Raw genomic sequence first — 12,043 nt, forward strand, 5'->3', positions numbered from 1 at the left:
TGGAGAAGAAAAGGATTTTATGACTTGCTAGGAAGTCCTGAAAAAAAAGAGAGCAGGCATGAACAGATTTTCTTTGGAACTGACTGACTCAAAATATCTTAGTGCTGCCTTATATTATGTCAGCTATCTCTGTGCCTTATTAATGTCACATTCTCAATAAGTGTCCTCTAACATAAAAATTACTAGATATTACATGCATCTAGACCATTCCATCTGCACAGTCAAGCCTTCCGAGCAGTCGCAACACCTTCACTGACTAGCAGATGTGATTACTGCAAATCACACAGTTTCTTCTTCTTCCCAGCTCTTCACAATGCCAGTCATGTTAGTACATGAAACATGAAATAATGACAATTAAGCAAGCCTCAAGCTGAATAATCAAGAGCCACAGGGGTATCTAATACAATGCAGCCAGAATAAAAGCCCTCCAGACTCTGGTTTGTCCAAGAGGAATAACCCTGGAATCCACTTTAGTGATAAAGTTGCACTGAATATTTGTTCTGGGCAGGGATGAAAGAAGAGCTAACCAGAATTTGCTCACCCCTGTTTCTGTACTCAAGATCCTCATTTTTGCTGTAAAGCCACCTGTGTGACTTTCACAGTAAATTGCTTAGCTGTGTCATTTCTCACAGTGTCCTCTGTATCAAGTCTTTCAGAAAAGCTTTCTCAGTCAGCATTGTTTCTCATCATTTGTGTAACTTGCAGCAACATATTCCCCATGGGAGAGCAGTAAAGAGCAGCCAGTTCCTTTGAATGGAATCCTGGCTGCTTAGAAATGAGCACTTGAGCAAGAGCGGTTTTCCTTCACTGAGCCTCTTCAGGCATCCATTACCCTCCTAGTGTCTAAGTTCATATGCAGGTATTAAAGCTTTTCAGATGGAAAATGTGGCTTCACTTTTAGTTTCCATTTCAGAAAGGGGGAAGAAATGCAAAACTTTGGATTCTCCTGTGAAGTGGAAAATCCACTGCTCATCAGCTCTGATTGCTAGACTGCCTCTCCAGATATCCCTAGAGGAGCTGTGCGTGAGTGGATGATGTATGTCTTACGCATTTTGTCATTTTTACACACAAAGGGAATAAAAACTCTTCCCTTTCAGTAATTTTTGATCATTGGACTCACTTGGAGCTGTCAGTCTTTGAAGGAAAAATACATATTTTCTGTTTACTGAATTTCAGTAGCTAATAATATTTAAACAAAGTATTTCGGGAAAATAAATAATCTCACTGCTGTATTATTTATGCTGTAAAAGGAATTACATTATATTGTGCTTATTTCCAAGTAAAATTCATTTTACAATGTCATCTCTTAGAGTAATTTCCTTCTGGATCCCAGTGGTTTTCCATGCATGTAAGTCAGAATTTACTCTCCACTGACAATCAATTTAAGGGAATATATATCTTGAATTACTACACAGTGTGGCTGCAAGAAAAGGAAGAAGGAAAAAAAGAAGGCATAGTCTACATTTGCTCTAAGTTAAACACTCCGAGGAACATCCTTTGGCACTGATGCCACTAGCATGGAACAGCTACTGCTATGCTATTTAACTCCCTCTTTCCCAAAACAGGGCAGCCGTGTCCAAACCAAAAATTAGTTGGCATGGATCCTGGCACAGAACATATCCCACAGGCTTTTGTGCCTGTTCAGCTGTATAATTCTCCAGTGTAATATGCTTGCTCTGTTCCCCTGTTATCTGTTCTCATCACAGTTCCTCTCCTTAAGAGACAGCCCACCCCTTTTGAAAGTAAGTCATCTGCAGGCATCAAATATGGGGAAAAGTCTGACTTCTAAAGCCTTCTGAATGTTTAGCCCAGTTTGCTTAGAGACTTGCACTGTGTAATTGAGCTGTTTTAGATAACTGAAGAGGCAGAAGGAAATAATGATGGGATTACAGCCTCACAGTCTTCTGACCCCTCCTAAAAAGTTGTAGAAATGAGCCAACCATTATTCCTTAAGGAGTCTTGCTGTTGTGTTTCTTTTCCTGTTTTCCAAAATGCAATCTAGCCCTTAATATACAGTCAAATTGAGATGGTAGTCTCACCGCCTCTCAACGCATGTGCGTGCCACCCTTTTGTTTGTAAGGGCTGTTATTACAGTAAGTAGCTGAAGATGGCCAGTCTTGCACACAGTCTGTTGTCCAAAGGTACAAAAGTAAAATGAAAGAAGCATTTAGGAAAGAAATTTCCCCTTATGTTACAGGGAGGGACTCAGCTTAACTCTACACAAACAGGCTGTACGTTTATAGCTAGCTTTTCTGGTTTTCATCCCTGTGAATTCTTCTTTCTTCTCTATGACCTTCTGTTCTCTTCCAGCAACATATAAATAAATGCTCAGAGTAAAAGCTAATCCTCAAAGAAGAGATGTAAAAGTCTCCAAGTGAACAAGCCAATACTATGAAAAGATTGGCTGAAGCAGAAATATGAATATCATTTTAGTATCATGGTGCATTTTATCAGCTAACACAGCACCAAAGGACATAATCTGACCAGCTCTAGTATTTAAGAAAGCAGGTGCTTTAAAGGAAAAGATTTCAGTTTTGCACCAGGGGCAACAGGAATCTGAGATAAGTATGGAAAGCCAAACTACTGGGCTGTACAGCATTAGCGCCCACAACTTTAACCCACTGAGACTGCTGGACAAGCAAGAGCTGACCTCTTTGGGCAGTATCCATGTCTCCATGGAGTAAAGAATTAAAGGAGGCTGATGATGGGCCAAAGTAGAATGGAAAGTTGTAGGGAAAAAACTGCAGACAGATGTGTAATATTTGCTTCAGGATCCTAAACAAGTTGCAATGCTTTGGAAGATCGTTGCAGTCTAGCGGCAATAAATGAGATGCAAGATAAGCACAAGAATCTGTTGATATATCACAGCTTACAAGCATAAAAGTCCAAATATTTCCGACCTTGCCATTCTGCAGCTGAAAAACGGGATGGAGCTCTAGAGCCAATTACGCTAAAAATTCGAGAACTGCTTCCCTATGGAATTTGATTTAGGATCTATCCTCTATTTTTTACTGCCAAAGAATGCTTTAATCTTCAGAGTCCATCCCTGCAAATTCCTCTTCTTTCTTCTGCTTGTACGAAAGTATCTTTATGATTCTGAATATGAATGCTTGTTGCACTGGCAGATATTTCTTGAGGCTGTGATAGGTTTCACCAGGCATGTCTGCTCTGTCTTTCATGGGAAAAGTTACCAGGCTGCATTTCTAAAATTTATTTTTTAGAATGGCAGGTTGTTCACCTACACTGATAAACCAGGGGAATGCTTTCCATCTTGTTCTTATCAGGTTCCCTACCAAAACCAAATGACTTTGCCTGGAATTAGAGACTTCAGTGAAACAGCTCTACAGTGACTGGACCATAAAAACATCCTGCTGCTAGGACTAAAAAGCACTGACTTTTTGTTTCCTGTGATTAAAAATAATTGCATCAAAAGAAGCTTTTCCTTTCTAAAATGCATTTTCCATTTAAGAATATCTTTTTTTAAAGACGACTTCTGAAAGAGAAAAATCTAGACTATTTTGTTATAGTTTCTATTTATCAACATTGAATGCTATTAGCTCTATTACATCAGACAAAAAACAAAAAAGGCTTTCAGAATGTCTGGATATCACCAAACATGCTTCCTCTGCAAGAAAAAAAAAATCTGCCGAAACATTTTGTTGAACTCCGCCCACAGTGGAAAAGTACAGTTTCCAGCCAGTGGTTTTAAGATTAACATGTTGAGACTGTTTTCAGTTTTACATTCTTGAAGGAGTATTTTTACTGGGAAATGGACAATTTCAACTTTCTTTTTTAAATACATTACTATAAGTGAGTTTGTAATATTGCTAGTGGCCTTGCTTAAGATGTTATTCCCTCAAATGTCTTTTATTGTTAGAGGAATGTTTATATAGTAAAGGGTCTATTAACCTTGAGAAAAAGTTTCTGGAGCTGGCTCTGCAAGACTGATTGATTTATGCACCATTAAAGACAGAGGAAAGGCTCTTGATGCCTTATATGTGTAGGAACATCACTCATTTCAATCATGACATTGCCATCTTTAAAGATCAATTTGTTATCCTTTCACTGTTATTGTTAAAATTATTGCCATCAGGAAAAAAATCATTTGGCAGAGATTACTATCTAGAATAAATAACTACTATAAAGCTCACCTTTAGAGCCACATTTCTTTATGTTTCCTGCATGGATAATTCTGTATTCCTGTTATACATTATATCATAGCTTTTGGCATTGACTGCTCCAAAGTATGCATTTGAAGAGAAGTTAAATGAAACTTTAAAGCAAGTGGTATGTTCCTTCCTTCATTCCTCACTCACTTTTTGCTGCCATAAAAATAGAGGAATTACCCTGAGTAAGTGCAGGCTCTTTGAACAAATGCGCGTAACAAAGTAATTGTAACAGCACATGTCATTTTCTTTTATAATATTATGTATAAATTACTTTGATTTTGACTGTAAACAGTGATGTATTGACAGTGTCAGGCCAAAATAATCCTGTCTGTTCTTCATAAAATGCAGTTAGTATTTTAAGATTGATTATGAAATTGAAGCAGGGAATTGAACCTAAATGTCAGTGTTAGACCTTTACAGTCTTTCAAGAAACATACATCCAAATCTGGATCTAAATTTTGTGATTCTGCCCATCTCCCCGGCATAGGTCTCCAGATTACAGTTCAGTAGGGAATGCATGGAAAACAAAATTCCACATTGTTTGGCTTGTTTTTTCTAAGTAAATGAATTCTGAATAAACCTTAGAATATCATCATTGTACCTAGAAGGTTTAAATTGCATCTTACTGCAGCATTTGCCAATCAGATGATCTATCTTCTGTCCTTTTATCTCTGACTAATCTTACCATAATTAGGACTGTCTTCATAAAATACAAATGAGCACATTTTCTTGTTTTTCTTTCCTATTTTTAAAAGGACAAAAGATAAAACAATTTGGACTGCTTGTCAATACTTCCAGATAAGGCATAGATTATTTCATCTAGTTTACTCTGTATGGTCTGCTGTCCACAAAGATTTTATATATATCTGTATTTTTCCATCTATCTCCAGTAGCAGCACACACAGTCCATGAGGAAGATTCAACTAATAAAAAGTGAGAAATGTGGATCAAAAGCCCAAACACTGCTATGCAGAATGGCCTCCAAGCATCCATGTAGCTTTCCGCAGGTGCAGAATTCCAGTTCCAACCTTACCCTTCAGAGAGCCAAAACTAAGAGAATTATTTTTTTTACATATCTGCTTATTTCTTTTCTTGGCAAACACTCTTTTTTACAGAAGATAGCTCCTTCTCAAGGCAAATTATGTAACAGGGGCTGACCAGGTATTATTCATGTGATCTGCAGTCTTTCACTGTTTCTGTGAGAATCTGTGTCTACTTGAAGACAGCTACATTTCTGAGTAGAAGCTGTATTGGCATATGGACTTTATCACAGTTAAATCCATCCATGGTGGTTCACAATATTCTTGTATTAATAAATCCAGTACCCTTTCCCTTTCTAGCTCTACAGTAGCCTCCTGTCAAAAGTTTCTGCTTGTCTTTTTAAAACAGAAGTGAAATATATTGAAAGTATATGCAAGGTAAAAACATGATTGAAGAAATGAAAAGCTTAAAAATGTGCATTTATAAAAGCAATATATGACTTCATGTTCAATCTAAAGTATTAATGATTGCTGATTATTAAGAAAATAAATGATTCTTTGTGCTGGGATTTATAAAAGGGAGTTTGTTGTAAACAACAGTTCTAATATGGCATATCAAGCATAAGTGAGGATATTGTATGATGAAAAATAGGAAAACTTCTTTTTTCAGTGAATTTTACTATCAGTGCCACTATAGGATATAAGCTATTTTCTTCACCACAGACTAATCTAAGCTATTTTGTATAATATAATAATTGTTCTAAAAAGACAGTTATGTTTTCACATCTGTAGCTAACTTGGAAAGCCAGGAACTGTTAGAACAGCTACGATATTTTCCTGAATATTCATTCTAATGTTTTTTAAATTTTGTTTTGTTTTTTTTTTTTAGATTTTCAGCATGAATCCCATCATATTTACTGTACATAAAGATAACAGTCAGAGTACAATTGTAGAAGATCTTACCTTACCTCCGAGTTTGAAAAATCTCTTGCTGAGAAAATTCTCCATACTCACAACAGAGTTGGAGAGAATTTAACTAGAAAGAGATGAAAATGCTCAGACATTATATCAGAAATGTTCCTTAATAGATTGTAATGTTAGTGTTGAAGTAGTGGTCTTCTAATGACATAAGCAAGGCAAACTTTGTGGGGCAAGATACTATCTCTGATTGACTATGACATTTCTTCTTAGGCATGGGATTTGTCTGTGTGGTCACAAGTCATCATGCATTTATGCATGAACAATTCAAACAACAGTCATGTAAAAGATACTAGTCAAACACACAAATAATGCCTTAATGCTGGGAAACAGCACTTTAGTCATGAATATTGCAAAAAAGGGGAAGAACCCCTGTGAATTATTTGCTCAGCTCTATCTCTGTGCAGCAGTGAATCAGTGAACTGTGCTCGGGTGGCATTGTCAGAGAGGAGTTACTGTTAAGATCTAGGTTATGACTTAAATCAAACTGTTAAGTCCCAGTTCCTCCTTCTTCTGAGGAAAGACGGATGGTAAATTTCAGATGGTTTAAAGCAGCGCTAAGTCAGGAGAATCCTTGCATTTACTCGGAGTTACCCAAAAAAAGATGGAAAGCCACGTCATAACTATGCCCAGTGCCAGCACCTTGCTGGAGATCCCATCTAAAGTGTGAGTAGCATGTAGAAAGACAGATTTATTCTTATGTGGCTAAACAACAAAGATATAATGAGCATTTCTTAGTTACTTGACTGGATGGCAAAACAAATTCACATCTTCTCCTAATTCTCTAGCCCTTTTTGGCACTTTGTCACAGGCAAAATGAGTAACGGTCCCCAACACGAGCTCGTAGTAAGATCAGATTTATTTTAATAATCACCAAGAACATATTTCTGTCCTATAGCTGCCTCCGTTTTTAAAATGGACTGTGAAAACTGAGCTTCATTTTCTTGTATTCAAAAGAAAATTTTCTGGCTTCTTTTTTAATATCTTTATACCCGTTGCAGTTGGGGTTTTTTGTTGTTGTTTGTTTGTGGGTTTTTTTGATCAGCCAAATTATGGTTTGCTGTGAACATGAAAAAAGCAAGCATCCTTTTAAGAAAACATGTTCTACTATTTGCTGACATTTTGTCAAGCACATAGTAAATGTTATCTTGAGAAAAGCAGATGAAATCTACAAACATTTTGAGAGACAGCACTGTAACTATAAAACCCAACAATACACTAACAAAAACCTAATTACCATGGTGGCAAATGTACTGTATGAAAGTAAGAGGATAGCTGTCAGTATCTCTAAAACTGAAAGGTCACTTCACAATTTCAATAGCTTCACTTATCTTCCTTTTGTCTGAAGCTGACAGCAGAAGATAAATGCCTACATCCACCCTAATCACAACATGAGTTTTATCATATGATGACATGCTTGCCAAAAACAATTTTTTTAGGCTTGTGTAGGTAGAGACACTGAAGAAAAATGGACTGCTTTAAGCTTTATGTGACCTATTTAAGCAACAACAAACTGCTCCACATGAACAGTTACTCAGGACCAAAATGCATTTAGTTTAGTATTACTGATTTTCTTTTTTTTTTTTTTTTTAGTATTTGTGTATTTTTTAGTGTATTTAGTTTATCTTACTCTCATTTCAAGACTAAAACAAACTGAATCAATGCCATTTAATTTCTAAATAAAATTATCCTGACACACACATTTAACTAGTCTGCTTTGAAGCAGAGTAGTAGCTTTGAAGCTACTGCTTGAATGAATTTGGATCAAGTGTGCCTTTCATAAACAAGCCATTAGTTACTTTCATTACAGGGAGTACCACAAAGAACAAGAACTGTGGATGTACAGCAGGTGTAAGTCTACTCCCAAGTCACCCAGCGGCAGAACTTCAATCAAGTCTATCAGGCATATTAGTCTCCAAATACTAGTTCCATTTCCAAAGTCAAAGCTCCAGATCTCACTGGTGTCATGAAAGCGAAAGGATGCTATTTAATAGCAGAAAAGTACACATCACAAGGTTTTGTAGCAGATACTTTGAGGTTTCCAGGTTTTTGAAATGTTGTAGGCCCACAGGTCATTAGGAATGGAGTTTTCATACACCTGGACTAGTTCCAGAAGTTTTTTTTTTTTCTTCATGACCCACCATGAGTCCAGAAAGGGTGCTTTTAACATGCCATGCTGTGTCCAAAATTGTTAAGGATCTGTCTGGTTTGGGTGAAGCTGAAGGCTAATATGCCTATAGGGCTTCTAGCAGTGGAGTTGGCAGGTACCACTGCCTGATGATGCACTGAACATTGACCAAAAACTCTTAGAAGGCCACATGATTAAAGACCCTCCTGCTGTACCCTATGCTTCCTTGTGACACAGCTGCACAAAAAGTCCACTCCACTTCCTATAGGTTAAACTCTGAACACAAAGGAGGGATAGTTTTCATTGCTAAATTCCCTCCCTGCCCAAAGGCAACCAGCCAGTACAATGCAGGTCATGAAGCTCACATAGTATTGTCTTTACAGGCTCAGTGATCAAAATCTAAATTTTTAAGTGCCAGGAGCAAATTATTCCCATTTGCCTGCAGAGAGCTATTATTTTCATGTGCTAAGTCATTTTAGTGTGGCACAGCAGGGCATGCTAGCCTCCGTTGGCCACTGGCTAAGCTCATTGCAGCCACTCTATTTAGCCTGCTAAGCATGCTGCTTCCTGCAGAAGCCTCTCCTGTTCTGTGCTTCACCGGCTCGGCGGTTTTTGTTCAGCTAAGTCTCCAAAAACTATAGATCAGATGCCTGTCTCGGACTAAAAGCAGATGCATGGAGTTTAGCACAAACTGGGAAGGTGAATACTTGAGGCCTTGGGCCTATCAAAGTAAATAGAAATTTTCTCTTTTATATCAAAAGAGTCAAGACAGGATTCTTAACACATGCTAAAGAGTTAACTTACTTGCTTTTAAAATCTAAGATCTCTGTGCTCGGAAGAGGCTTTTCTAGCAGTGTATAGGATGAAGCTTGCTGAAAGCATATCAGCACAGAAAGCAGTGTTCTCCATATGCATAGAAACAAATTTTCATGTCCTACATGTCTAAGTCTTATGCAAAGTATAATTTCTTGGTTATCCAAAAGCTGACAGAGCATTTGGAAATGAAACTTAAAATATAGACGTACATACATAGAGTGCTTATATAGGACAACAACGGTCAGATGACTGATAGAAGGAAAAAAAAAGCTTAAGGTAGCTCATTAAAATCTAAGTCAAGTCTGGAGTGGGTAAAAGTTTTATTGTATTTACCACTTTTGTAAATTATTTTGGAATTGTTGGATCAACCATTCCACATATGGCTTAGGCTATTGACTGAATGATATATTTTAGGTTCTATCAGTTTAACTGTATCTGTTTATAAACCAACAAAGTTACAGCAGCATGACTTCTTAAAGCAGATGAAGGTAAACTAGTATAGAAAGTTCTTGGAGTACTATATGGTTTATTTAGGCTTGTATGTAGAAAGAAACTATTCAACAGCTAGTATTGTACATATCTGTATTCAGAAGTTGCATAAATTTAATTCAATCCCTTCTTTTCTTTATTAAGAAATGCATAACCAATTAAAGTGATTACTTGGAGACGCCCCATGCTTTTAATGCTAACTGCCTGGATAGCCTGAGAAACGAGCAAGTATTGTCTGGGCACAGACAATATTTCCTCAGTGTGTTTACACAAGTCTGTTCAAACAGATGTGTGTGTGTGTGTGTGTGTGTGTGTGTATGTATATATATATACACATATGTATAGTGTTGCAGGAAATAAAGGTCATAAATTAAATATGAGTTGAGAAAAACATAACAATCAGGAGTAAGGGATGCTTCGACACCACGGTATAAAGACAAATCAGGCATTTACAGGAAAATGGCTAGAATACAGGTTCCAGTTCTAGGATACACATTTAAAAAAAAACATACTGGAAAACTGGAAATTTCCATAATAGTGGAATTTTCAGCATTATAGGTAAAAATAAAACCTCCTTTATATGTGAATTTCAAAAACAATGTTGATTACTTACATTATTTTAGTCATCTTATTTATCATTTTCTCTATATTATTTCCTTTGTCTTTCTTTGAACTCTGATGTGTGGAGAAGGCTTCTGCCAGAAGAAAAACAATGCCAAGAGCTAAAACTAAGCAATAAAAATTCGGTTTAGTAAGCAACGTGTTGCCTGGTAGATCTCAATGCAATCACCATAGCTATGCTATCAGTAGTCTCAATGACCAGATTTTGCTGTTGCTTTTTCCTGGTACAGGAATTTTGTTTTTAGCTTTCAAGCAGTTGTGAGAATTATGTGCTATAATTAAAAGAACAAAAGAGCAAATAAATAAAGATTATTCTTGCTTCAAGTTAAAATGCAATTGATAAGATCTACATTTTCAAGGCCTATTTTAATTATTGATGCTATAAGGAAACTTTCAGTATACTACATCTGCCCCTTAACAGTCTGAGTACACTACTATGGAGGAAGATTTTTTTTCTTTTTTTCCCCCAGACTTCCATTTACGTACATATAATAAACTTACCATGGAAGAATTCAAAGCATGTTTCATACATTTGACAGGGTATTTAAATTGCAGACTTTATATCAGCTAACAGTAAGCTTATTTGCCAATTCCTCTTTTGGGGCCCAGAAAACAATAGTTGCTTCATTTAGGTTTTCATTTTAAATCCAGGTGGAGGACTGATTTTTTAATGCAGATGGTTAGAGAAAAATCTAAATCTACCCTGAGAGGCTTCCTCATTCAGAAAGTCATAAGCTACTGCTTTACACCTACTTTTTCTGTAGTCATTAAAAAGCACCCAAAAAGATGGCAAAATATATAATATGGGGTTAGCCAAGGTTTGTGAGAAAGAGGTTATATATCCTCCATCATAGTTTATTCTGCTTCTCTGTCCGTTCACTGTGGGGAGTAAAGAAAACATTTGGTTGTAATTCTTTGTTGAAAAAAGGGAGGGAAAAATGTGGACGTCATAGGCAGAGCTACCAGACAGGCATTGAGAATGTGTCTCTGTGAAAGACTAGCATGCTCTAAGAGTATTTTTTTTTTTGTCTATTTCAAATAAAATTTATTTTTTTATTACGGTAGCAGTTGGTTTTCATCTCAGACTTTCACCAAAATGTTGGGTCCTGTGCTTTATTTCAGTTAGGTGCAAAAGCTAGTAATAAAGTCAGGTATCTCAAATGTGATCACAATTGTTTATAAACAATGAACAGTGCCATCTGCACAGCAGGGAAGAGTGTGTTCTTTTTTTTTTTTTTTTTTTTGCTCATGTTCTTCCTTTTCACATTTAATCATATTTTAACCACTGCTCCAACCAAAAGTTATTCATGCCCTTTGATCCTTGTCTATCTGTGTCCTCTCCTTTCTGCTACTTCATTTGCAAAAACTTGAATTAGATATATGAGAGAGAAGAAGAAAAGAAAAGCATATCTAGCAAACAGCTTTCATCTAACATGTGTCTACACTTTGAACAAAGATGTGTTTCTGTTTTGCGTGAAAGATTCTAATGCATCAGTTATCTGGTTCTGTGAAGAAACGTTAATTTTTCTTATGTTTACCCCAAGGAAAGAAAAGATATTTTGTGATGCATAACTTAAATAACAGTGCCTTCTGACAATGGATAATGGAAGAATGCTGTAAGCATATTTCTTATATCTGATATTTGTGTTTCTTCTGAGTTCATATCCATGTGTACATCTGCTTTGACTTTCAGATAATCTACAAATATGACAATGGTTGAAATAGGGAGAATAAAAATTCCAACATCCACTATAGAAGCCAAAAAAGCCAACCAGGCACAAGTATCTGAAGTTGATAACATAAAAATGCTTTGAGGATAAACATCCTCTGTGAGCTTACCGCATGTACACGTTGAAGTAATG

Source organism: Dromaius novaehollandiae, chromosome 2, assembly GCF_036370855.1.
Source record: "Dromaius novaehollandiae isolate bDroNov1 chromosome 2, bDroNov1.hap1, whole genome shotgun sequence".
Lineage (NCBI taxonomy): Eukaryota > Metazoa > Chordata > Aves > Casuariiformes > Dromaiidae > Dromaius > Dromaius novaehollandiae.